Source organism: Ovis aries, chromosome 1 (assembly GCF_016772045.2).
Source record: "Ovis aries strain OAR_USU_Benz2616 breed Rambouillet chromosome 1, ARS-UI_Ramb_v3.0, whole genome shotgun sequence".
Lineage (NCBI taxonomy): Eukaryota > Metazoa > Chordata > Mammalia > Artiodactyla > Bovidae > Ovis > Ovis aries.
In genome coordinates this window covers 216,194,810-216,222,675 of record NC_056054.1, presented here as the reverse complement: position 1 = coordinate 216,222,675, position 27,866 = coordinate 216,194,810, and the positions used below count along the sequence as shown (strand labels likewise).

At 38.0% G+C, this 27,866-nt stretch overlaps 1 long non-coding RNA gene across 6 annotated transcripts in view; it reads left to right on the top strand.

Moving 5' to 3' along the window:
- LOC121816934 (uncharacterized) overlaps positions 1 to 27,414 on the top strand; it is an 83,524-nt gene extending 56,110 nt beyond the window's left edge. For 2 of the 6 annotated variants that reach the window (XR_009595040.1, XR_009595039.1), the window contains exons 2-6: positions 11,435 to 11,502; positions 11,842 to 11,919; positions 14,916 to 14,985; positions 21,124 to 21,262; positions 22,924 to 27,414. This is a non-coding gene — a long non-coding RNA (uncharacterized LOC121816934). Of the gene's footprint in view, positions 1 to 11,434; positions 11,920 to 14,915; positions 14,986 to 21,123 lie in introns of all 6 variants that reach the window. The other 4 variants (XR_006056651.2, XR_009595041.1, XR_009595042.1 and 1 more) reach the window with 4 other exon arrangements.
- The last annotated feature ends 452 nt before the right edge of the window (positions 27,415 to 27,866 follow it).

Here is a 27,866-nt window from a genome sequence, read left to right as displayed (position 1 = left end):
TTGTATCTAGTTCCTGGCTCCATTATTCTTGGCCCTAGAATTCCTTGTATTTTTCACTTTCCTAGGGGCTACAAATTCACTTAGCAACAATCAACCTCAAGTCACATGTTCTTTAATCTTTTCCAGTTCTCTGACCAAGTTTCTTCTTTGACCTACCCTTTCCTTCTATATCATATTTGAAATCCTTGCTTTGTCTCTGCTTTTAGTATAACAGTAACTCAGAAAATATATCACTTCATTAAAAAAAAATTTCAAGTCTTGGAAGCAGTGTTTATCAAAACTTGAGAGCTTCTTTTCATGTAGGAATTTGCAGCCAGCCAAGCCCAAGATTCTTTTCTTACTGATTGTAGACAAACATTTCCAACTCATGGTATACTTCTCCAGGGGCCCTGATAATTTATTAATGGTAGAGGGAAAGGGTCTCCTCCTCTGAAACCATTCATGATGCAAAATGAAAAACAAACTTCATTGCCAAGACTTTAACCAAAAACCATAAAACAAAACAAATGGGCGATGACAATAACAACAAGGAGTCGTTATAAAGAAAGCATCATCTCTTAAAGATATACAAATGCAAAGGAAAATAAGTTGATATGTGGGAAATAAGTCTGGCTGTACGTTAAACATTCTTCCTGAGACCAAGGTGGAAACCATGCTTCTGCCTCCCACCCTGTTCTGCATCAGTTGTTTTTCAAGTCATATCAATTTTATTTCCACATGAGTCATTCGTTCATTCAGCATGCCTTATAGAGTCCCTGTTGTGGACCAGGAACCACTGTAGGCACCAGGAAGGCAGCAAAAAGAGGGAGAGATGAGGTCCCTGCTCTCATGGAGTTTGTAATGTAGTGAGGGAGTGAACATATGAACGAGGTAATTCCAAGTAGTGGCAAGCACCACAAAGACAGTAAAACAGGATCATTTTGATAGAAAATTTTATAAATTCCCACAGTTATGCCCTACTTAAAAATCCTCATTTCTTCCTAAGATCCTCCATCACCTCCTACTGGTCTTCTCATTGCCTGCTTGCTGCCTGATGCATAGCTGATCGTGTTATTTCTCAGCTCAAAAATCCCCAAATGTCCATAAGTCTATTCTCCATGTCTGTTTCTCCATTGCTGCCCTGTAAATAAACTCTTCAGGGAGAGGAGAGGGTGAGATGTATGGAAAGAGTAACATGGAAACTTATATTACCATATATAAAATAGATAGCCAATGGAAATTTGATGTATGGTTCAGGAAACTCAAACAGGGGCTCTATATCAACCTAGAGGGGTGGGATGGGGAGGGAGATGGATGGGGGGTTCAAAGGGAGGGGATACATGTGTACCTATGGCTGATTCATGTTGAGGTGTGACAGAAATCAACAAAATTCTGTAAAGCAATTGTCCTTCAATAAAAAATAAATTTTAAAAAAATCTCAAAATGTGCCACAGTACCATCCTTGTGAAATATTAGATGTTCCCCTGCCATTGAAGACACTCATGCTGTGATCCCAAGCTCCCTTCCAGGTCCATCTCACACATTGCATATTCTGTGCTTTACGCAAACAGGACAACTCCTGGGCTTTCTTGGCTTCCTACCCTGCCAAGCAAACTCTGTTCAGTTCTGGGTGGCTCATCCCAGAGGATATCTACCTATTGAAGCCCCTCTTCATGCTCTTCCTCCTTTCTCCCCCCATATACAAAACATATCTTTTCCTTCCTTGGGCTCCCAGAAGACTGCATTTGTCCATGGAGTTTTTACGCTACCTTACTTTAGGTGGAAACAGTGGCAGATTTTATTTTGGGGGCTCCAAAGTCACAGCAGTGACTACAGCCACAAAATTAAAAGACACTTGCTCTTTGGAAGAAAAGCTATGATAAACCTAGACAGCGTATTAAAAATCAGAGACATCACTTTGCCAACAAAGGTCCATATAGTCAAAGCTATGGTTTTTCAGTAGTTATGTACAGATGTGAGAGTTGGACCATAAAGAAGGTTGAGCACTGAAGAACTGATGCTTTTGAATTGTGGTGCTGGAGAAGACTCTTGAGAATCCCTTGGACAGCAAGGAGATCAAACCAGACAATCCTAAAGAAAATCAACCCTGAATATCCATTGGAAGACTCTAATTCTGGGAAAGATTGAGGACAGGAGGAGAAAGGGGCAGCAGAGGATGAGATGGTCAGATGGTATCACCAACTCAATGAACAGGTGTTTGAGCAAACTCCAGGAGATAGTGAAGGACAGGGAAATCTGACATGCTGCAGTGCACAGGGTCTCAAAGAATCTGACATGACTTAGTGACTGAACAACAACAACCTTACTTTAGAGTTATTGCTACCCTATCTAATCTCCTGAGAGCAGGGATGATGGTTCCATAATTTCTGTATTCCTGTTGCCTGTCACTGGGCTTGATAAATAGTAGCTTCTCGATAATATTTATTATGAAAGTGATTTAGAATGAATTAGGTGACTAACAGTAACTTTTGATGATATGAATTATTCTATCATGGCTGCACGTAGTCTCTCTAGTTTGAAGTTAAGTGATGCATTTTGCTAAAAGTGAGTCTTACAACACATTGTGCAAAGACAGTTTAAATGAATTGGTAGTTTGAGCTGTGAAAAGAATAGAAACTAATATTATTGAGCACCTACTACATGTCAGATATTATATGAGACACCTCAAATATATCATCCTTCATTGAAACAAGGAGACCACCTTCATGGCAAAAAGCTGGCATGTCAATATATAAATTTATCTTTCAAAGTTCAGGATAATTTCATCTAACAAATTCTATATTTTCTTGTTAGTTTTTTAATATATCCATCTTCACTTATCTCCTTTCCCAGTTAGGGTAGAGATTTGTCTCTTTCTTTTACTTCTTTTTTTTCCTCACTGCTGTATTCCCAGCACCTAGATAGAATAGTGCTGGGTAACCAAAGTAGACACTCAAAAAATGTTTACCAGATAATTTGACCTTAATGTGATTTTTTTCCTGTCCCTACACATGCTATCTTAATAGGTCTTACCGTTGGTCCCTGAGAACAAAATGACCATTTTGAACATTTGCATGTGAAGACCACGTTCTTCTCTGCTGTAAATAAAACTCAAACATTTGTCCCAAGTGACCCAGCTTCACAGGTGTACATCCCGAGAACCAGAAACATCTGGGTGAAGAGGGAGGGGAAAAACCTGCAATGTTCCAACCCCACAAAACTTTTTAAAAGACAAAATGAGAGAAAGCTTTAAGAACAGCCAAAGCCTTTTGCAAAAAGAATTCCCTTGTGGAGTGAGGGAAAAATTTGGAATAGAGGTTTCCCTGGGGCTGGAAGTGTTTCTGGCCTCAAGGATCATCTGAACCAACAGCGCGGCTTGAGTCAGTGTGGGTTCCAAGTTCAACGCCTGCCAAATCCAGGATTTCTCCTCCCCAGTTCTAAAGACAAAAGAGAGAAATTAAATCTGTTGGAGATCTGAGGTATAAGGGAAAGTACAACTAAAAGAGGGAGTCGGTTTCTATTTATCTTTTAATACCAGGCTGCTCTCTTAGTTGGCGTTCCTCAGATTCTTGCATAACAGTGTTTCATTTACTTATGTGTGGGTGTTGCTAGTAAATGTACACTCTTTTCTTCAATAAATAAGGCAGGTGGGACATTACCATCAGAAAATATATTGATTTGCCTTTTTTTGAACTTGCAGGATAAGGTAGTAAGCCTGTTTGTTTCAAGATATCCACCTAAATAAACACTAAAAATTCTAAACAGTAAATATTTCTTAGACTTCAGCCCAGGAAATTGCTGCATTTCTAAAATGTTTTCTCCTCTGTTTGAGTCTTTACCTCTTTTGCACCTGAACTGTGAAAAGAAACCAAAGAACTTATTTTTCCTATCCTGGCTCAGCCTTTGTTTTTAATCTTGTCTTTGAAATGGCAACACCAAGGTCAACAGTGGCTTCTCTAAGTGGCAGATGCTTTCCCCTTGCCAAAGGAGATAAAGGGTGAGGATAAAGAAACATCTGACTTTCTGGCCCCAACACATGATACAAGGAGGAATATCTCTTTGGCTCTTTATCCTTTTTAAATTCATCTCTTAACTTTCTAATATTCCCCTCACTCAAAATTCAGATTCAATCAATATTTATGTTTTTATCATATGCCGTTCATGTGATACATATTAATAGAGTGATTTACTCCTTTATTTAATAGCTATTTATTATTAATACTCATCAGACCTTGTCTAGACTCCAGGGTTAAAACCGCAAAGAAGAAAGGGTCTCTTTCCTGAAGTTTGAGGGTGGATAAACAAAGTATGATTGGTGCTATGATTAGGCAAACCTCTAATATGGCAGAGGAAGGGAAGAACACCTAACACTGCTACAAGAAGACCATAGAAAGCACCTTTAAAAATGTCATCACTAGGAGTTAACCCACAAAAAGGGAAAAAAACAGAGAAAAGTATTTGCAAAAGGCCAGAGGCAAGACACAGCAAGCAACCTTATAAAACTACAACTAGTTCAGTGTAGTTGAAGTGTATGCTGCAAGGAGTGGTAGTCAGACACGTGAGAGAGAGAAAGACCAGACCATGAAAAAGCTTTATATCTTGTGGACCAAGGGAGTCAGTAAACAATGTGAAACAGGGCTGAGGGAAGGGACATGATTACAGATTCAGAAATACTGCTGTGGGTTCAGTGTGAAGATTAGAAACCAAGAGACCTGTTGGGAGATTTGGTGGTAATCCGAAGAGTAAAGGGTGCTCAGACTCAACCAGTGACAGTGCAACTGGAAATGAGCCCTTGGAGCTGAGAATTGTTTGGGGGAGGTACAGTGTTCAGGATCTGCCTACTGATTAGCTCTAAGGGTCAGAGAAAAGGAAGAGTCAAGGAGAAAGAGCAGGTTTTAGAGGAGAAATGAAGAGAAGAATTCAAATGTGGCCTGACTGAGTGAAGATACCAGTGGGACATCCAGGTGTAAACATCCAGGAGACTTTGTGTAATATAGGTCTGAGGCTCAAGAGTGCCTTCTGAGTCACTGGCATGCTTTCAAAGGTCATTAGCATGTAAACATTCATTGTAGATAAGAGAATGGATAGAATCACGTAGGCAACGTATGTAATGGGAGAAGGGAAGAGAACCAAGGTCAGAGACTTGAGGACACTGATCTACAAGGAGGGCAGTGGAAACCACGTCCAAAAGGGGACTGAGAAGGGGCGGCAAGTACAGGAGAGAAACTAGGAGAATGTGGTTGAATAGCAGACAAGGGAAGAGGGCATTCTAGCAGAGAAGGGAGAGACTCTTGTTGTTGCTCAGTCGCTGTTCTGTCTGACTCTTTGAAACTTTGTGGACTGCAGCATGCTAGGCTTCCCTGTCCTTCACTATCTCCTGGAGTTTGTACAAACTCATGTCCATTGAGTCGGTGATGCCATCCAACCATCTCATTCTTTGTTGTCCCCTTCTTCTCTCGCCTTCAATCTTTCCCAGCATCAGGGTCTTTTCCAGTGAGTGGGCTCTCATCAGGTGGTGAAAGTGTTAGAGCTTAAGCTTCAGCATCAGTCCTTCCAGTGAATATTCAGGGTTGATTTCCTTTGGGATTAACTGGTTTGATCTTCTTGTTGTCCAAAGGACTCTCAAGAGTCTTCTCCAGCACCACAATTCAAAAGCATCAATTCTTTAGTGCTCATTCTTCCTTGTGGTCCAACTCTCACATCCGTACATGACCACTGGAAAAACCATAGCTTTGACTATATGGACCTTTGTTGGCAAAATGATGTCTCTGATTTTCAATATGCTGTCTAGGTTTGTCACAGCTTTTCTTCCAAGGAGTAAGTGTCTTTTAATTTCCTGGCTGCAGTCGTCATCCACAGTGATTGTGGAGCCCAAGAAAATAAAATCTGTCACTGTTTCCACTTTTTCCTCATCTATTTGCCATGAAGCGATGGGACCAGATGCCATGATCTTAGTTTTATGAATGAGTTTTAAGTCAGCTTTTTCAGGGAGAGATGGACAGTGTGAAATGCTGAGAGGTCAAGTCAGATAAGAAATGAGAATGTTCATGAGATTTAGCAAAAAAGGTGGCCATTTGTGACCTGAGAGTAGGGTCAGAGGAGAGGTGTGGGCCAAGGCAGACTATTGTCAGTTGAGAGGGAAGGATGGTGAGGAAGCTGCAGAAAATGTGCAGTTATTTCAAGAACATGGGCTGTGAGCAGGAAAACAAGGATAAGAGAAAAATGGACAGGGAGGGAAAGGAGAGTTGGAGGGAGGATTTTTTTTTTAAGTGTCTTAAGGATACTTAAATGGGAAGTATTTAATGAAAATATCAATGTTGAAATATATAGGGAGGGTAATTGTTAGAGGAAAGTGCTTGAAAAGGCCCAAGGTGATGAGAACCTAAGTACAGGTAGAGAGGTTAGTCTTAAGGGAAGGTATGCACAGGTATAAATACAGGTGAGGTGGTGGTGGAGGGGAGGGCAGGGAGGGCTGGCAGCAAAGTATGGGCATTCCTGTCTGCAGCTTCGAAGTAGCGGACAGGGCCATCTGCAGTTGGGGTGAGGTAGAAGTATGAAGAAATGGAGCAGAAAGTTTCATGTAAATGGAGGAAAAGACTTATAAAGATGCTGTGGAAACTGAAGGAACACAGCTGACCAGGCAAGCGGGAGTTCTGGGGCTGTGCTAATGACCCAGATGTTGTAGGAGTGAATTTGGAGCACACCCCTCCCAAGAGGTGGATGAGCTTTTCCAGCAGTGCCCCCAGCCCTGAGCACAAAGAAGGGAGACAGCTGAGAGTGGAAGAGCTTTGCCTGAAATTCCTGATGGAAAGACAGCTTGAAAATGCTGCAGGGGAAGCACGAAGTTCAAGAGTGAGCCAGGTTTCCAGGGAGTAGGGACAGTGCCACAGTTGTCATATTTTTGAAAATAATATACTCATATATTTTTACTCTAAGTAACTCCCGAAGCATAGTCCTCCTGACTCACATACTGGATAGGTTATCAATGGGGCATGAATACTGGCCATCTTGGAAATATTGAGGGGGATATTTGATTGTCACTGATTATGAAGTGCTGCTGGCATTTAGTGGGTGAAGGTCAGGGATGTTAGATGTTAAACAGTGCCTGGGACCATCCCACCCAAGCAAGAATTTTCCTGCCATGTAAAGCAGTGCTGTTCCCATTGAGGATCGCTGGCAGAAAAAAGTAGCCAGCCTCCAGCCAAGCCCCCATTGATCCCGGTCTCCTGGTATTCACACCCTTGTTTTGTCCCTCCCACGTTGTGCTAAGATGGATCTACGTGATGGATAGAATATAGCAGAAGTGAGTCATTCTGTAGATTAGGTTATAAAAGATTGCAGCTCCTATCTTGGTCATGCTGTCTCTTGGATCATTCACTCTGGGGGAAGCCCTGTGGTCAGCAGCTCTATAGAAAGGGCCTCAAGTGAACAACTGAAGCCTCCTTCCAGCATCCATGTGACTGAGCTTAGAATCAAATCCTTTAGTTGCACTCAAGTCTTCAGAGACTCTAGTCCCAAAGAACTGGAGTATAACCCACCCAACTAAGCCACTTCATGACTCCTGACCCTCAGAAACTATGTGAAATTGTAAACAGCTGTTGTTTTAAGTTGCTAAGTTTGGGGAGTAATTTAGTTCAGGGCAAGGCTAGACTTGATAGCCAGACACAGTAGACTCAGTCCATTGAGTTTTAAAATGAGTCATGGGAGTAATAACTCAGGATATGATGTAAAGGAAGTTTGTGCCTACTTGAAAGGGGAAGTAGCAGTTCCTTGGGGAAGAGGTGAGAACATAAGGGGAAGAAAAGGAAGCATTCAAGTACTTGGGTCCTAACTTCTCTTTGAGAGCCACTCTTAGTGGTTGCGCAGCTTGTTCGCTGAATACAGATGCCTGGCCAAGGAGCCAAGTAGTCAGTGTTAAACTGAGAGGTATTAAAAATCTCTGTAACTGATAAGTTTATACCCCATCCTACCTGCTCACAAAATTGAGAGCTAAAGGAAAGTTTAAAAAGAAATTTGTTAAACCTTAATTTTTTAAATATATTTTCCAGTTTGTAATGGATTACATTTTTGCCCCCACTGAAGCATCAATGCAGTAATTACAGCAATTACCTGATTTTTTCCCCTAAAGTAAAAAGAAAACATTAAATGCAAATACCCAATTCATTTGCCTTTAGATAAAATCCCCAGGGCATACAGTCACCCCAAAGCATAGTATCTAAATGGCAAAATGAGCAATATCAGATAACCTAGACTTCAAATAACTTGACCATTAACTATTAGAGAAAAAATTGCTTCTTAATAAAGTGTGACAAAGATCTCAAAAATTAATAAGAGTGCTAAAGTGGTGGGAGTTGAGGCTCTACGTACCTACAAAATTGCTTTCTCTCCACAGTAGAGTGCAAAAAGGAAGAAGAGGAGAACCAGAGAGGAAGATGAACATCCCATTTATTAGCATTTATCCTCATTTTTATTTTGCCCCTACTTCTCCATTTATCTGTTCTGTTCTCCCACTTTAATTTGAAGCCAGGAAATAACTTTCCTCAAACTGAAGTTGACACACTGTCAAGATTTTCAAGTTTTACTTGGTGTTAAATCTTTAGAGAAGAGGGCAGGTATTGTAGCGGGTCAATGAAAAACCAAAGAAAAATAAATCTGTGGATGTGTAGGGACTTAAGGAGGTTCCCAAAAGATGAATATTTCATCTTCCTACTGGATTTCAGATGACAGGAGAGAATACAGGCCAGACCCATGCTAGCTGAGGCTTATCAACAGTTCTAAATGAAAAGGAACTGAAGGGTAACAGCAAAAATTTTGATACAAAGCCCCATTACCTTTAGCCCCTTGCTGCTCAGAGTGTGATGCAGCCACAGCAGCATTACCTGGGAGCTTATTGGAAATGCAGCATCTCAAGCTCTGGCTCAGACATGCTGAACCAGAGTCTGCAAATGCATGAATCGTATGCACACTACAGCTTAAGAAGCATTGTTTTGGAGTTCATTAAACAGAAGCATGTAAGATAAAGCACATGTAGTTATCAACACTTTTGAATGTTCATAAGACTTTTAATTAACCCCTTCAGGTATGGTTACACATAGAAATTTCATCCAGGTGAACTTGAACAATAACTGTCAAGATTTTGATGTTAAGATGAGCAAAAACAGATAAGCAGTACCTCTGGAAATTTATGTTTTAATGAATACCTACCTACCTGTATTGGAGGATGCTGCACACTCCAGAACTACCTATTAAATACTGTAGTAAGAGAGAAATGGCAACCCACTCCAGTATTCTTGCCTGGGAAATCCCATGGACCGAGGAGCCTATGGTGGACTATAATCCATGAGGATGCAAAAGAGTCGAACACAGCTTAGCAACTAAACAGCAAGAGTTTGAGTATTGGCATATTGAGCATTTATCCCAAAATCACTTGTTGGACATGTACATGGGCAAGGCTCTAGTCTTAGAACACTACTTACTGAAGTAAGTAATCTTTTTTTTCAGCTTAAACTACAACTCATTAAAGTGTAGATACAGTCTAATTATATCATTTCTTTGATGACTAATAGGTGGCAAGGTCCTTACAGTGGTCTTTCAGAGCACAATAAATAGAACTCTACAAATTATCCTTGTTGATAATTAATTAAACCTCCTCTTACATTTGGAGATGATACTTGAGTCCCTCTAAGCACAAAAGGGCTGCTGCAGACCCTCAATTTTAGGGCTGACAGTATTTGATAAGATCAGTCACGGTTGGTTAAGTGGTACATAATTTTACAAAAAGAAGTAACAGAAAATGATCTGAATATAATTGAAGAGGTTTTAAATCAAGAAAAAGTTTTAAAATTTACTCTCTTGTTTTTAACACAGTCAATAGGAAGATAAATATTCTGTAGGAAAAATATTAGAAACTATAAAATATACATTTGAAATATACTTTCTGCTTAATTTACATGAACAATCTGGGACCAGGAAAAGAAGATGAATGCACAAGACAAGGAAAAAAGTAGGGAAGCTCAAAAAAGCAGATTAAGAATGAGATGGTGAGAGATGAACAGAGACAGCAAGGCAGTGTACAGTGAGGCAGACATGCGTGCAGTAGTATGTGAGGCATTAGGCACGCTCGAGCTGCTTCTGTGATAACCTGATATATGTTTGAGTCCAGAGTAAAAGGTCATTTTCTGTTACTTCTTTTTGTAAAATTATGTACCACTTAACCAACCATGACTGATCTTATCAAATACTGTCAGCCCTAAAACTGAGGGTCTGCAGCAGCCCTTTTGTGCTTAGAGGGCCTCAAGTATCATCTCCAACTGTAAGAGGAGGATTAATTATCAACAAGGATAATTTGTAGAGTTCTATTTATTGTGCTCTGAAAGACCACTGTAAGGACCTTGCCACCTATTAGTCATCAAAGAAATGATATAATTAGACTGTGTCTGCACACTATGATACCAGGCTAGTAATCACCTATTCTTTTCTAAAAGATATCCAAGAATAGAGGTGACATTGCAGTAAATTCATGTAAAATTGATAACTAAGGTATTCATTAGAAATATAAAATGTGGGAATTCCCTGGTGGTCTGGTAGTTAAGACTTGCTTTCACTGCTTTTTTTCACTGCTTCTCCCTGGTTAGGGAAAAAAATCCCAGAAGCTATGCAGCCAAAAAAAAAAGTGTATATATATATGTGTGTGTGTGTGTGTGTGTGTGCATCTGTGTGTGTATCTATTTTATTTAAAAAATCTAAAATTTATTTTAATAGAGGACCATAACAAACTGAGTGAATAATATTAGGACTCATTGGTTTTATTATCCCATGAACATTAAAACCCTTTTTCACTCTTAAGGTAGAAGTTCTTACAGGCTAGAATCTTCTCAAGACTTACATTGCTCTAGGATGAATTAGCACATAGAAGATGGGTATATAAACCTGTTCAGCCCCAGATTACATTTCGTGCATTGTGGCAATAATGTGCAAGGACGCAAAGAGACTGGCAAATTCATATATAGAGAGAAAATTGAGATTTCCCATGCAAGTTATTCTAGAAATGCGAAGTATCTTACTTATGATAACCCAAGAATTGAAATATTGGTTGTCAGGTTCACTACCACACAGACAACACAGAGTGAAAGACTTTCATGTTTCGAATAAAATAAGCAGAGGAGGGAACAAGATTCATCTTGCTGAAACTCTGTAAGGCAAAGTCATTTGGTTGATTGTGAGTGGAAATAAATATTCTATAGAAAGCAGAAAACATAGCTTTCAGAAGATAAGCTGCTTTTTAAAAGACGAATCTGTGATTCCACAATGACATAAAAGCTGAAATGTTATTTCCTAGTCCTTATTACATTTTAACTGTCACTGAAACTATGGTAATAGAAAAATTATACTTTAATATATAATGTGACTATGAATTATCCATTCATTACAAGCATTTTACCCCTTGTCTCTTTAGGTACAATTATAGCCTTGCTCTCTAGCAGTTTAGAAAACAGGATGTTGGTCAATAAAAATGCCAGTTAAGTGAGTACATATTCATTTTCTCTGAGTTACTTTGTCTTATTTTGTTCTTTGTTCTTTCCTCCCAAACTGGGCAAAAGATATGTGTCCTAGAGTTCTAACTTTTCTTTCCAAAAACTAGCAGGAACAATAAATAACTCTTTAAAATTTCTGCTGTTTTTTAGTCTCTGACATTGTCATGGAGTAAAGAGTTTTGTATGCTAGACCACCAGATGTACTGAATCTAGATAGATTCCTAAAATACTAGATAACAGCCTTTGGCTGTAACTACACTTTTTAAAATATTGTTTATATATGCATATTTTATCCATGTGTGCTTTATATGTGTATCATTTCTACTAGACTGTCATTTCCAGGAGGATGGAGACTATCTTCTTTCTGTATTCCTGGAACATAGAATAGCATAGTTTCCAGTATAAAGTAAGTATGTGACACATTTGTTTACTCATTGACTCATTTTTATTGAGTACCTACTATGTTCCTACTGTTTCTAAATGCTGGGGATATAGAAATAAAGAAGAGGAAAAGTTTCTGCTCTTATTGTGTTATATTCTACACTGGAGTGTGTGGCCATTCCCTTCTCCAGGGAATCTTCCCAATCCAGGGACGGAACCTGGGTCTCCCGCATTGTGGGCAGTTTGTTTACCATCTGAGCCACCAGGGAAGCCCATGTTATATTCTAGTAGGTAATAATCAATAAAAAAATAAAACACACTGTGTATACTTTGAGAGAAAATAAAAATTTAGGCTGCATAATGGATGGAAAGTGACGCATATGAGGCACTACCAGATATGGGATGGTTATAGTAGAAGCTGTGCTGTGCCACCCAGATCTCCCTTCAGGAAGGGATGCTCATTCCCCCAGCTGCCACAAAAGCTGGCTACTGAGTCATAGCTGAGTCCTGTCTGGAATCTGCTCTTGATTGGAGGACGCTGCCTTGCCCAAGATTACCCTCCTCTCTGGGGTTAGCCTACATCTGATAATCACCTCGTGCAGTGAAACTGATCTCCCTTGCCTCAACTGGAACAGTTCTGAGGCTCCAGGTCCAGAGCTCCCTGTAGGATCAGCTGAGGCCTTTGTTGTAACTGTATCAACAATTTGGCATCTTCCACTTTTCAATGTTGCTTCCTTCATTCTCAACCATCACAAGTGTGAGTCCTGAATATACCCCTCAGTAAATCTCTTCATACAAATCTCAGAGTCATAGAGAGCAAGGAGATAATGACATTTAGATTTTATTCCAAGTACAGTTGTCAAATGGGGCTTTCCGAGTTGTGTTAGTGGTAAAGAACCCACCTGCCAATGAAGGAGACATAAGAGATGCAGGTTTAATCTGTGCATTGGGAAGATCCCCTGGAGGAGGGCATGACAATCCACTCCAGTATTCTTGCCCAGAGAATCCCATGAACAGAGGCTACAGTCTATAGGGCTGCAAAGAGCTGGACATGACTGAAGTGACTTAGCATGCATGTGATTCTCAGTTGAGGGAAGTGGGTCTGAGGCTTTGAATCTGGGAGTTGTTAGAGTAGTTAAAGCTATCAGTTCAGTTCAGTTCAGTTGCTCAATCATGTCCTACTCTTTGCAACCCCATCGACTGCAGCACGCCAGGCCTCCCTGTCCTTCACCAACTCCTGGAGTTTATTCAAACTCGTGTCCATTGAGTTGGTGATACCGTCCAATCATCTCATCCTCTGTCGTCCCCTTCTTCTCCCACCTTCAATCTTTCCCAGCATCAGGGTCTTTTCAAATGAGTCAGCTCTTTGCATCAGGTGGCCAAAGTATAGTTAAAGCTATACAACTAAATAAAAATTACCTGGGGAGTAAATGGAACTAGAGAATAAAAGAGGGCCTAGAGACCTCTTAATTTTGGAGACCTCTAATATTTAAAGATCAGGAGGGATGGATAGAAACAGCAAAGAAAATTGAAAAGAAGTGGCTATTGTGATGGCAAAACAGTGGGATGGTGTCTTGGTAACCAAGAAGGAAAAATGCTTCAAGGGGGAGGGAATGATCAACTAACTGGGTCAAATGCTATCAATAGATCAAACTGATGAAAGCTGAACTGATGATTAGTTTTCTTGGCATTGAGTGTAGTTTCAGTGGAATGGTGGGGACAAGAGTACAATTAATTGAATGAATATAGCATACTTATAAGCTAAGATTTGTTAAAAGCCTGTTATATTAAAAGGATATATTTCTGCTTCTTCCTTATTTTAGAAGGTAAGTGATCTGTATTCTCAGTGCCTAGAACAATGCCTGGCACATGTAATGTGCTTACTGTATGTTTTTGAATGATGAATTAATTATATGCTGCCATTTTTGGTGAATACCCAGCATTACTGATCTTATGGTATAGAGTTGTAAGCACAAAGGAGATTATAATCTTTCTTCTTTATTCAACTACCTCTTCTTATGATCCTACAAACCATGGGCTAAGTTGGGATTAAAATTCAAACCTTCAAATAATTTCTTCATTTTATCTACTACAACACCCTAGTGTATGAAACATTTGCTTTATGTAACTATAAAATCATCTTAAGTTCAAAAGTGAGAAGTTTTTTCTGAATGTCCAAATAGTTGCTCACCTAATTCCTCAATGAGATCTCTTAATGCTTCTAAATAGATAAAAGTATACGAAACTTTCTAATTAAAAGTTTAATTTTTAGCAGCAAGGTTCTACTTATGGCACAAAGAACTATGTTCGATATCCATCACCAACTCCCAGAGTTCACTCAAACTCACATCCATTGAGTCACTGATGCCATCCAGCCATCTCATCCTCTGTCGTCCCCTTCTCCTCCTGCCCTCAATCCCTCCCAGCAGCAGAGTCTTTTCCAGTGAGTCAGCTCTTCACATGAGGTGGCCAAAGTATTGGAGTTTCAGCTTTATCATCATTCCTTCCGAAGAACACCTAGGGCTGATCTCCTTTAGAATGGACTGGTTGGATCTCCTTGCATTCCAAGGGACTCTCAAGAGACTTCAACACCACAGTTCAAAAGCAACAATTCTTCAGCGCTCAGCTTTCTTCACAGGCCAACTCTCACATCCATATGTGACCACTGGAAAAACCATAGCTTTGACTGGACAGACCTTTGTTGGCAAAGTAATGTCTCTGCTTTTTTAACATCAAAAACAAGACAGTAAAAAATGCAGTATTGTGAAATTTCCTAATCTGTTTTATGGAGTCAGATTTTGAATGTCGTACTCACAAAAATACTACTTGTAGCTAATATCACTGAACCAGCCTTGGCAGAAAATTCAAAAAGCAACTGTCAAGTGCAGAAAACTAGAGACCAGATTAATAAAATTTTATTCTGATAAGTATTACTAATCAATGCTGCTGATGCAGATGCCAAAATCAAAAGTGTAACTTAACTTGTCTCATTGGCTAATTTGTTATAAAATTTTTTTCTAGAAGTGTCAGATGGTCTAAAAGAAAACAGAAAATGTCAGCTGTATTCATGGAGACAATGACCAAGCATGAGGTAAGCCTATTTATTTTGGGTTGACATAGGCCAAGTTAAAGGAAGCCATTATGTAGATCATTCAACCTTCAAAACATACTATGAAACAAAATGGGTTTTTTAAAAATGATTCAATATACTTCAACAAAGTTTATCTTAAATAATAATAAAAGATTCATTTGCAACCACTCGAAGTTAAAATTGAATTAGGCAAGGATGCAAATCTGGATGAAAGTTAGTTGGAAAACAGTACATTCATTTCGCCTCAAAAATGCATCCTATTTATTATTATTAATTACAATGGGAAACAGTACATAACTTTTAAAAATTTACACACTTCTCTGCAGCTTGCTTTTCTTGTTTTTTTTTTTTTTTTTTTGAGGTAAAATTGACATAAAATTGTTGAATTAGTTTTAGTGTACAACATAATGATGAGATATTTATGTATATTATGAAATGATCACCAAAATAAGTCTAGTCATAATTATTGTTCAGTTGCTCAGTTATATTTGACTCTTTGCAACCCCATGGACTGCAGCACGCCAGGCTTCCCTGTCCTTCACCATCTCCCGGAGCTTGCTCAAACTCAAGTCCATTGAGTCAGTGATGCCCCAACCATCTCATCCTCTGTTGTCCCCTTCTCCTTCTGCCTTCAATCTTTCCAAACATCAGGGTCTTTCCTAATGAGTTGGCTCTTTGCATCAGGTGGCCAAAGTATTGGAGTTTCAACTTCAGCATCACTCCTTCCAATGAATATTCAGGATTGATTTCCTTTAGGATTGACTGGTTTGATCTCCTTGCAGTCCAAGGGACTCTCAGGAGTCTTCTCCAACACCGCATTTCAAAAGCATCAGTTCTTTGGTGCTCAGCCCTCTTTATGGTCCAACTCTCACATCCATACATGACCACTGGAAAACCCATAGCCTTGACTAGACGGACCTTTGTTGGCAATGTAATGTAATGACAAAGTTACAGTACATATTAAAAATTGTTTTTCTTGTGATGAGAACTTTTAAGATCTACTTTTTTAGCAACTTTCAAATATGTCATACAGTATTACTAACTATAGTGGCCATACAGTTACATCCTCATGACTTGTTTTAAAACTGGAAGTTTGACCTTTTGACCTCTTTCACTCATTTTCCCAACCCCTCCCCCCTTCAACTTGCTTTCTCAGACAGTAATAGCTGGTAGAATTTACAAATTAACTAGTATTTCAATTTGATATCTGTAACTCTGTCAATGACTGGAAAACATTCCATGGCTGTGGATATAGTGTGACTTATTGAACTAATTCCTCCATTGAGGTGCATTTAATTTTTCACTTCCAATTTGCTGCCTCAATGCTATAAGATGAGCATACTTGTTCATATATCATATGGCTGGGTATTTTCACCAATGAAATTAATACCTAGAGTGGATGAAATGTTTATCTGTAGTAACATATTAATATATAAATTACTTTTCAACTGAGGTAACTGTTCACAGTGTTTCCATAAGAAATACATGAGATTATTATTATTTTATCTTTTTCCCACAACAGTAGTATTATTGCTCTGTAATTTTCCAACATTGGAGTAGAAAATAATACTTTATCAAGGCTTTAATTTGCATTCTCTCATCACTCTTCAGTTTATGCATTTAAAATATACATTTATTGACTGTTTGTCTTTGCTCTGCATAGTCTTTGTTTATTTTTCTACTGAATATTTTTTTGCATTTCATTATTATCTAAGATTCCCTAATAGACAGCATATTGAAAAGCAGAGACATTACTTTGCCAACAAAGGTCCGTCTAGTCAAGGCTATGGTTTTTCCAGTGGTCATGTATGGATGTGAGAGGTGGACTGTGAAGAAAGCTGAGTGCCGAAGAATTAATGCTTTTGAACTGTGGTGTTGGAGAAGACTCTTGAGAGTCCCTTGGACTGCAAGGAGATCCAACCAGTCCATTCTAAAGGAGATCAGTCCTGGGTGTTCTTTGGAAGGAATGATGATAAAGCTGAAACTGCAATACTTTGGCCACCTCATGCGAAGAGTTGACTCATTGGAAAAGACTCTGATGCTGGGAGGGATTGAGGGCAGGAGGAGAAGGGGACGACAGAGGATGAGATGGCTGGATGGCATCAGTGACTCGATGGACGTGAGTTTGAGTGAACTCCAGGAGTTTGTGATGGACAGGGAGGCCTGGTGTGCTGCGATTCATGGGGTCGCAAAGAGTCGGACACCACTGAGTGACTGAACTGAACTGAATATTACTAAAAATATTCATAGTTTGTTGTCTGCTGAAATTTTCTTTAAATATGTTATTTTCTCAGTTGATCTTACTTATGACATCTTTGGCCATAAAAGTCTTAAAATTTTATACATAAATATATGTCCATATGCATAAATATACCTTAAGATTTTCCATCTTAGTTAAGAATGCCTCCCGTAGAAGGAAAAAAATGATTTACCAGTTTTCTTTATATATGTTCTTTGTTTTCCTTATTAAATTTATTTCTAATATTTTTATATTTTAGTTTTTAACTTTTAACAGTTTTATTGGGGTATAACCATACATACCATAAAATATCCCAGTGTAAATGTACAGCTTAATGTGTTCAATGAATTTATATCATTGTGCATCCATCACCACAAAATTCAATTTTAGAACATTTCCATCATGCCAAAGTGGTTCCTTATGGCTATTTAGTCCAATTCTTCTCCTGTCTGAGTCCCTGGCAACCACCAATCTGATTTATGACTATAGATTTGCCTTTTCTGAAAATTTCCTATAAATGAAATCATATAATATGTGGTCTTTGGTTTATTTTTTTAGCTTAATGTTTTTGAGGTTGTATTCATTTCCTGGGGTAATAACAAATTACCACAAAATGGGTAGCTTGAACCAACAGAAATTTATTGTCTCACAGTTCTGAGGGCCAGAGTCCAAATTCAAGGTGTTGGCAGAGCTGCATCCCGCCCACCACTCCCCCTCCCCCTGCCCCCGGCCAGGGACCCTAGAGGAGAATCTAGCTGGCCTCCTCTAACTTCTGTCAGCGTTCCTTGGCGTTCTTGGCATATGGCCACATCAGCACAATCTCTGCCTCAGTATCTGCATAGCCTTCTTCTGTGTGTGTCTTTCGCTTTTCTGCCTCTGTCTCTCAGATCTTCTTCTGCCCTTTTTATAAGAACAATCGTCATTGAGTTTAGAACCCACCTGAATAAATCAGGATGATCTTTTCATCTCAAGACTCTTAACTGTGTAAGAATGCTACATGTGTAAAGACACTTTTTGGTTACAGAAACAAAGACAGACCTAGTGTCCAAATACATGTTCTTTTAAGGTAAATCAAGCCTTCTCCTGGAAATGGCTGATTTTAAGGCCAAGGCAGGGAAAGTAAGAGATAAATCCAGAACATCTTGCTGTGACAGAAAGCAAGGTCATGATCACAGAAAGATAGAGATCTACCAGAACGACGTAGAAATAAGTTTGCAGATGAGCCCACTGGCCAAAATATGGGAAAAAAATTTGGATCATCAAAATAAATAATAATAGTAAAGTACTGTAACCCGTTGAATAAAATAGGGATGCTTTAGTCCACAAACAAACAAACAAACAAATAAGAGAAAATTTTTCCTTACAGGAGAATGCTACCCAACAGATGTAGAAGAAATTATGATATTAGAATTCTCCATTTTAACCAGCATAGCAGTAAACAATTCAGGCAAAAGCATTACAGGGAAGCAGGGAGTGAAAGCTGGACAGGGGGCAGGATATTTACTAGTGTCAAAGTATCTTCCCATAAAAATACTTATTAATGACAAAGGGAAAAAGAGAACTCTATCGTGGAGACCCCTGGGCAATACTAGCTTACTCTAGTGAGTGAACTACCAGGCGTGGGGCAAATCAACAAGTGCCAGTCAAGGGGATACAATCATACATCATTCTGTGGTTCCTGCCCAATGTACAGAATCTTCATGTTACTGTGAAGACACGGCAGACAAGCCCAAACTGGGAGAGTCTGCAGAATAACTGGCCTGTGACCTTCTGAAATGTTAAAGTCCTGAGAGTCAAGGAAGGGCTGAGGACCCAGAGACTAGAAAAAGCTAGTTGTAACGCATGATCCTGGATGGAGCCTTTTCCTGTAAAGAACATTATTGGGAGAGACGGCAAAACTCAAATAGTATCTCTGTGTGACTGGTACATGAGAGTTCTTTGTACCATTCTTGTTCTGTTCTGTGAGCTTGACATGATTTTCAATGAAAAAAGTAGCTTCCCCAGTGGTTCAGTGGTAAAGAATCCAACCATAATGCAGGAGACACAGGAAACATAGGTTCAATTCCTGGGTCTCAAAGATCCCCTGGAGGAAGGCATGGCAACCCACTCCAGTATTCTTGCCTGGGAAATCCCATGGACAGAGGAGCCTGGAGGGCTACAGTCCATAAGGTTGCAAAGAGTTGGACATGATTGAATGAATGAACACACACACACAAATGAAAAAGAATAAAATTATGTTGTTAGAGTTCCTGAGAGCCTGCTATTGGAATAAATCCTATCTGATCACATGGATTATTATTTGACAGTCTTTTTATTGGGTTTTGGTATTAAAATTTCCTGGCTTCATCAGATGAATTGGAGTACCTCATACTTTTTTCTAAGATCTTGCAATTACTTACATTATTTTGCTAGAATTTAGATATGAAGACATTTGATCCTGTTGCCTTTGTAAGTGATAGATCTAAATCACTTAAAAACAAAACAAAACAAAACTCTTGTATAGTGGTTTATTCAAGTTTCCTCTCTTTACTTGGATTGTTACACATTGTTTGCTAGCAAATCATGTAGGTTTCAAATTTCAAATTTATTATAGAGGTGCACATAATGTTTTATTTCTTCTGTTCTCGTTGGTATTTGTCTTTATGTACTCTTTCTCATTCACAATCTTGTATGTTTTTTGCTCTCCCTGTCTTCCTTAATCTCAAATAAAGGTGGTTTCTCCTTTTACATGTTATTCAAATGAAGTTATTTTTGAGCTTTTCATTTTTATACTATTTTTGCTTTCTATTTCTTTAATTTCATGTTTTCTTTCCCTTAATTCCCCCTTCCTAGTTTTTTTGGTTCTTCTAATTTTTGTAAGTGATTATAAAACTTGTATATTTTAACATCTTTATTCCCTAATAATAAAGAATATAAGGTTATAATTTTTTCCATGAATGTAGCTTTTACCAAGTACCATGAACTTTAGTAAGAAATGTTATTTTCATTGATTTCTAGGTAATTTTAATTTTACCATTGCTTTTTTGACAGTTTTTAACATTTCTTTAAATTCAGGGACTATATAGATATATACTTCTGAATTCCATTGTAGTTGAAGTTTCTGTATCTTTTTTACTTATTTTTAAATTTATTGGATTATGATCAGAAAAGCATAATGAGGACTTCTTTAAGGAAAAATACATAAGTATATTTTAGAAGTCTTCCATGGAATATTAAAAGAGGAATTTTTTGAGGAACAAGTTCTCTCTGATTCTATGTACAATTGGTTCTTACTATTCCTAGTAGTTATATCATATAAAGATACTTTGAAGACTGAACCTTTGCTCCTGGGGGAGATACAGGGTTAGATTCCTCTAAACCTCTGGTTACAACATTTTTGTCAGCCGGTCAATACATAACCTTCCTCTATGTGTGTTTTTGTTTAAAGACACTTATTGAATATATACTGGTGATTCATTAACATTGACTCCACAGTCAGTATCACAGTAGCTCTTGCCTAGATGAAGATCATCTACCTTCATGAGGCACATCACAGCCTTCTTGCCTGTAGGAACCTAAACGGCACTTCAGTGCATGGGGGACCATTTTAAACAGTGAGGTCACCAACAAAAAGCCCACAAAGGCCCAAATTCTGACACTAAATAGACTGAAGAAAGGACATGTCTATAATAAAGAACTGAAATGTAAGAAGGCAGTTTCACTTTATTTGACCTCTGATTTTTCACCACTCTGAATGTGTCTGTGAGTGAGAGAAAAGTTCTGAAAATATTGATTGGGGGGTTATGAATACATTTTGGCAAGGCAAATTCTCAAATACGTAATCTACAAATAATGAGGATGACTGTAACACAAGTCTTGTGATTGTATTATTTTATTTCTGGTCTTCCCATGTGGCACAGTGGTAAAGAATCCATTTGGCAATGCAGAAGATGCAAGAGACATGGATTTGATCCCTGGGTCAGGAAGATCCCCTGGAATAGGAAATGGCAACCTGCTCCAGTATTTTGGCCTGGAGAATTCCATGGACAGAGGTGTCTGGTGAGCTACAGTCCTTGGGGTGGCAAACATTCGCACAAGACTCAGCACGTGCACATACCCCAAGTATCACAAGCTTTGTGATTGTGTTAATTCCTCTGGGTCTTTTTCTGTCTACCTATATCTATTTGGCTATCAGGACTGGCCAAATCTAATATTCAAGCCCTTTACTATAATATTTTATTTAAATGTGTTTATAGTAATTTTAAAAATCTGTTTAGCTTTTATGTTGTTTCATATATAAAACAAAATTATTTCTTATAAGTTATGCTTTTTATTATTATATAATATCCCCCTTTTTTCTGTTTAGGGATTTTGGACTTAAATTACATGTTCCATGGTACAGTGACACCATGCCTGCTTTAAGATGTTGCTCTCCTTTTACATTTCATTGTTGCTTGTCCTTCTCCAGCCCTCATATAAAATCAGACAGATATTTCCCTAGTATTTCGTGAAAAGAAGATGCCAACTTTTCCCCAGCTTTTCCACTGTCACTCCCCACCCATGATATTCAGCTTGAAAAAGACTTCAGTTGAAATTTCCTCCTTACTCTCCTCCCAAGAGAGGACGACTTGGGAATATTTTTGCTTCCTTCTTTCTCATGCCCCTCCTCACCACAATTCTTTAGTTTTGCTGAGGTGGTTTAGTTCTTTAAATTCCAGATTATTATTAAATTTTCCTTTTTAGTACACTTCTCTATTTCTAAGCTCTCTATTTATAATAGTTACACATACTCAGTCCATCTTGGTCAACCTATTTTTAATTAAATATCACAAGCTTGTTGCTCACTGTGGCTTTCTCTCCTCTTCAAGTCTGTTTTGTTTGTTGGTTTGTTTTTTAAAAAGTCTTTTTCTAGTATTTTTACCGGATGAGTAATGAGATGTGTGACTTCTCTGAATCTTTATGTATCTGCAAACACTTTTCTTGTACCCTAAGAGATGAAAAATATTTTTAAGTTGGAAATATATCCCATTGTCTTCTAGCTTCCTAGTGTTGCAAAAGAAAATTTCATGACAGCCTAATTTTTTCCTTTATAAACAACTTAAACGTTTCTACACAGAAAGAATATGATTTTTCTCTTTATCTTTGGGGTTCAAACTTTTTACCAGGATATGCCTATTCATATATATATACACACATTAAAAGAAAAAATATATAAATAGATATAGACAGATATGTGTATGTATCTATAACTATATATATGATGACAAAGATAGATGTAGACATAAACATAGATATAGATATAATCTTTTCTCATCATTCTTCCCTGAAACTTGGTATCCTTTCTTCAATCCAGGGAAATATCTTTTGTTTGTATGCTTCATTTTGTTTTATTTAAATATATCCTTTCCTTCCTGTGCATCATCTTCTCTTTCTGGAACTCCAAATAGTTTCATATCAGTGTCCTTAAACCTCTCTTCAGTCTCTGTATTCATGATTTACATTTTTTCCTCTGAGCTTTGTAATATCCTTGCATCCAATTTCCAGGCTACTGGTTGAATTTCAGTACTAACCATTTTCTTCAGTAGTCAATTTTATATTTAAAAATCATGTTTTTGTTATTGTTTTAAGTCAAGGAAGTCTATCTGGGTAGTCCTTGTTCCTCCTTAGGTAGTTCTATTATTCTTTCCATCCAAATTTAAGTTATGTTCTCTGCCTTCCAGCAATTGTAATTCATAGATAGCCTGTTCTGAGTGGTCAGCTTGTTGTTCTGGCTGCTTGGTCTTGAGTGATCTGCTCATCAGAGCTCCGCATCAGCTGCTGGAATATGTCAAGCAGTGACAGTTCCGTGAATGGTGGCCTGCCCGGAAGTCTCTACCCCTGAGGATGCGCATGTGACATCAGACAAGCTGTCAGTGCCTTTAAAGGCAGCAAGGGGAAGACTGTCTGCACACTATCTTCTCATGCTCTCTCAGGAGAGAGATGATTCGGACTGCTCTAGAGGCATCTGAGGGCCGGGAAGAACATGTACACTTCCTCGGTTGAGGACAATCTCTTATGCCTAATTTACCCTTTTTATTCTTTTGTGTATTTTCTTTTCTACAACTTTACTTGTATGTTTTCAAAAAAGCGATTTAATCTCAAATGCCACTGCCCTTTTCTTTCTGCTTCTAAGCTCTCAATTTCCTTAAGGTAAGAAAAGACTGTACTAGAACTCCCTCCTCTGCTACCAATTTACATTTAGAGAAATTAGGAGGGGAAGAAAAGTTCCTGGGGAAGGAGGAGGTTCTATATGATATGAAGAATTACCACTTAATAACTGAGAAATGTCAAATTTATTGTGCAGGAAGGCTCAGGAATATATTAGTTTAACATGTACGTGAAAGAAAGATGAGGTGCAGAATTTGAAAGGAGAGCCCAGAATGTACCTATAGTTCATGTAAGGCCTTGTTTCTAGAGGGAAACATGTGAAAATGATTATTGCCATGTTTACAAGTCTGTTTTTAATAATGAATTAACATTTTAAATTGGCTTTTGGAAAAAGTGAAGCACAGATAGCTTTTGTCTTGCTAGATTATGATCCTACCTAAAACTCTGTTAGAAATATCAACTTCTGTAGCCTCCAGGAAGTACTAGGCCTTTATAGAAAACATGTATTATTTTTCTATTTTTAACTTTACCTTTTTATTGAGGTAAGATTCACACAATATAAAATTAATCATTTTCAAGTGAACAATTCAGTGGTATTTGCATAACGCAGTACCTTCCCCATGTTGTGTAACTACTACCTCCATCTAGTTCCAAAACATTTTCATCACCAAAAAATAAAACATTGTATCCATTAAGCAGTTATTGTTCATTCTCTCCTTTCCTCAGCCACTGGCAACCACCAACCTGCTTTCTGTGTTTATAGGTTAACCTACTCTGGATACTTCATATTAATGGAATGATACAATATGAGACTTTTGTGGCTGCTTTCTTTCACTTAGCTTGTTTTCCAGATTCATCCATATGTATCATGTATCAGTTTATTCTTTCTTATGGCTGAAACTATCCTATTGTATGCTATATCACACTTTATTTACCCATTCATCCATTACTGAACATTTGGATAGTTTCTACCTTTGAGCTATTGAAAAGTGCTGCTATGAAATTTTGTGTGCAAATACTTATTTCTGTATCTGTATTCAATATTTTGGGATATCTAGAAGTGACTTGCTGGATCATACGGTAATTCTATATTTGACTTTTTGAAGAATTCTGTTTGGCTTTAATTTGCTTAATTAGCATGTGGCACTTAGCCTCTGTTTATTTCCATTAGATCAGTGAATTAACAGTCCTGTGGGATTATTAGGAAACTAATGGTACACATTCCTCACTGCAGTCTGGCTCACAGTATATTTTCTCCTTTCCTGCTTTCCCTAAAACTGATTAATAAAGAAGTAAAGATCCTAAGAAACCTTGATGTTCCAAAGTATATATTAGAAGGCAGATCTTCTGATACAGAACTGTTTTGTTAATAATCAACAAAAGATTGACAAACACTTGAGCTACAAATTCTTGCATTGTATTAATTACCTAAGAATTCCAAGGTTAGGAGGAGTGGAGAGAAGCAAATACAACAAGGAAACATACACAATTTACATGAAATGTTAAAATTTAATCCTTGAAGTCTAGGTAGTACCTGTTAATCTTAAATCCACACTCTGAAATCAAAACATGAGCAGATGAACACTTCAGAGCATAATTTTTAAGGCAAATACCCTTTATTTTCAAGAAGGACACACACACACACATATTAATATATACACAGGCTCTGGCTGTTTTTAAGAGAGGGCCAGCAGTCATAGACAATTTATTTTGGAAGCCTAACTTAGAATTTTATTTCAATTTTTCCCTTTTACTCTCCTGTCTCTCCCTCTCTTTCCCTCTCTCTCTTTCTGGTTGTTTTGAATGACAAGGAAGAAGACAAATCGAGAGTTATAAAGAGTGCTTCAGGGGAAATTCAGGGGATATAACCACCTAATTATGAATTTCCTGAATGTGCAATTTGACCAGCAGCAACTGGACGTGATTAGTACAGTGGGCCTCACCTCCAGCTGTTCTACAAAAACAAATCAGTGAAGGATTTCCAAGGCACATTTTCCTTTGGACCTGTTTTAAGTTTTAACAAAGTGAATAGTGTGGTGTTGCTCTTTGTTTTTTAAATAGGTGACAGATTGTCTGAAAAGAAGCAAGTATCCTACAATGAAAAGAACTACCCTATGGAGCATATACTTCTGCTTGAGGCAAATGTGTTTAAAACCGTAAGAAAACAAAAACTGCAAATCTGTCTCCTTATGTGTGGAACCAAAGCTAGAAATGTGTGCTCTAGAGGCAACTGTAAAATCATATTTCAATCTGGCATATGGGCCAGTGATTGTGTTGTGTGAGTAATGCATACATGTAATCCATGTGGCAAGCTTTGTGGACTGAGAAAAAGTCAGTGTTGTTCACTGAGGCTTGGCAAGCAGGAACCATTTATTTTGAAAAATCTACATGGGCTGAAACAATGTGAAAAATGTACTGTCCATTTTGTCAGCTTGTGAACATAGCAAAAGCCACAGCACTCCCTTCAGCACAAAGACAAGGGGGGAAAAATCCCTTTTTGCTGTTTTACACTTATAGAAGAATGATGGCTCTTGTACAACAAGGGAATTAATGCTGAATGCATACTATCTTTCACAAGTCAAGTCCAAATGAACCAGAGATAAAAAAAAACAATGCAGTACACTAAGTGGAGAGCCAAAAACTGCATTTATTTTATTGTCGTGATGTACAGATCAGTTTTTAATTGCTTTTAGTTATGGATTCTTGAGTTTTAAAGCAATTATAAAATATCTTCACTAAGTTCATAGTGCTCCAGAGAGGAAAAAAAAATGAAGATAAATGGACTTGGAAGACCCCACTAATTTTTGTCAATAACAAGATATCATTTAGGCATTAATTTTTTTGATTCAAAGGCATTAAACAATTTTTTTCAGGCCATACAGGGGCCTCAGAAGTACTCTAAAGCCGGCAGGGGAAGAGGACCTGGTAACTTGTGGGTGAAGCTGGGAATGGAGGTGGGTAATATTCAAAATGGTGCTACCTTCTTGATTTTAGTTTCTAAAAGTTTCACAAACTGCCTTCTGATGTTTCGATCTCAACTTTCACATTGCTTCCTCTAAAGTTTTTTCCTCAGTCTTATCTCCTATGTTGATTAAATGGCTTTAAAATGTTTGAGAGGGGAATTTCCACCTATAAAGGATTAGCTGCTAACAGGAATTGCCTTCCCACCATAAACAATTTGAAAATCAGGCAAAATATATGAAATAACAGTTTTCAGACATTAGACATCTGGCAGTGTAGAACTAGATTCCTGAAAGAATCCCTATGATTATCCCAGATTACTGCCTTGAGAAAGGCACAGTACAGGGAAAAGGAATCTAGTATCTTGCTGAGTCGAAGAAACAGATCAGTCTGGGGGGGCCTGGCAGCTATAATCTTAAGAGCAGAGTTCAAAAGAGAGAGAGAGCTAAGCAGAGGAAGAGGCACAGAAACACGCATCTCCTCGAGTTCTTGCTAAATATCAATCTGCATGTGCGTAAAGTGAGAACCCTTTTTGTTGGGCATGAAAATCGGAGGAAAGAATAATTACTGAGAAGCTGTAAGGTGGACAGTCCCCAGAAATCACATACAACCATAAATGTTTGAATTCCCTCCGTCCAGATTGGAGAAATCTGGTTGAATACTTAGCCATTTAATAGAGATCTAAGAAGAGTTCTTCTGCCTTAGAAGTGAGGCTAAATTAGCTTTAGTATTGACGGTATTCTGGAGGCTTTCTAAAAAAGCTTGACAAAACCTAATCTCCAAGTAACCTTGCTGCCTACTAGAAGAAGCTTAATATTATTTAAAGGACTACAGGAACCTACCTGCCAGTGCAGGAGACATAAGAGACAAGAGTTTGAACCCTGGATTGCGAACATCCCCTAGAGGAGGACATGGCAACCCACTCCAGTATTCTTGCCTGGAGAATCCCATGGACAAAAGAGCCCGGTGGGCTACAGTCCACAGGGTTGCGAAGAGTTGGACACAACTGAAGCGACTTGGCACTCACAATAAAATCTAGCACCAAATAATCTAGAATTCATGATCTTCTTTATTTAATTAAAATACCACCAGACATACAAAAAGATAGGAAACATAACCTATTTAACCATAAAATAGTGACACACAACCAGGTGAAAAAATAGTAAGTTGAAACAAATTCTGAAATAACAGATAGATAATGGAATTAGCAGATATATATGCTAAAAGAGCTACTATAAACATATACTCACAAATTATAAATCACCACAAATATATGAGACAACAGAAATATAGGAAATAACAAAGGTAGGAATAATGTCTCTTAAACTATATGACATTTTAAATAAAATTTATACTGAAAAACAGAATCCCAAAGAAGCGGGAAAAAAGGAAGAAAGAACAGTGAAAGAAATAGCAAACCAACAGGAAAATGGTAGATTAAACTCAACTGTTTAAATAATTACATTAACGATAAATGATCCAAACGTTCCAAATAGAAAGCAGAGATCGTGGGACAGAATAGAAATGCAAAACCCAACTGATATTTTAAAATGTG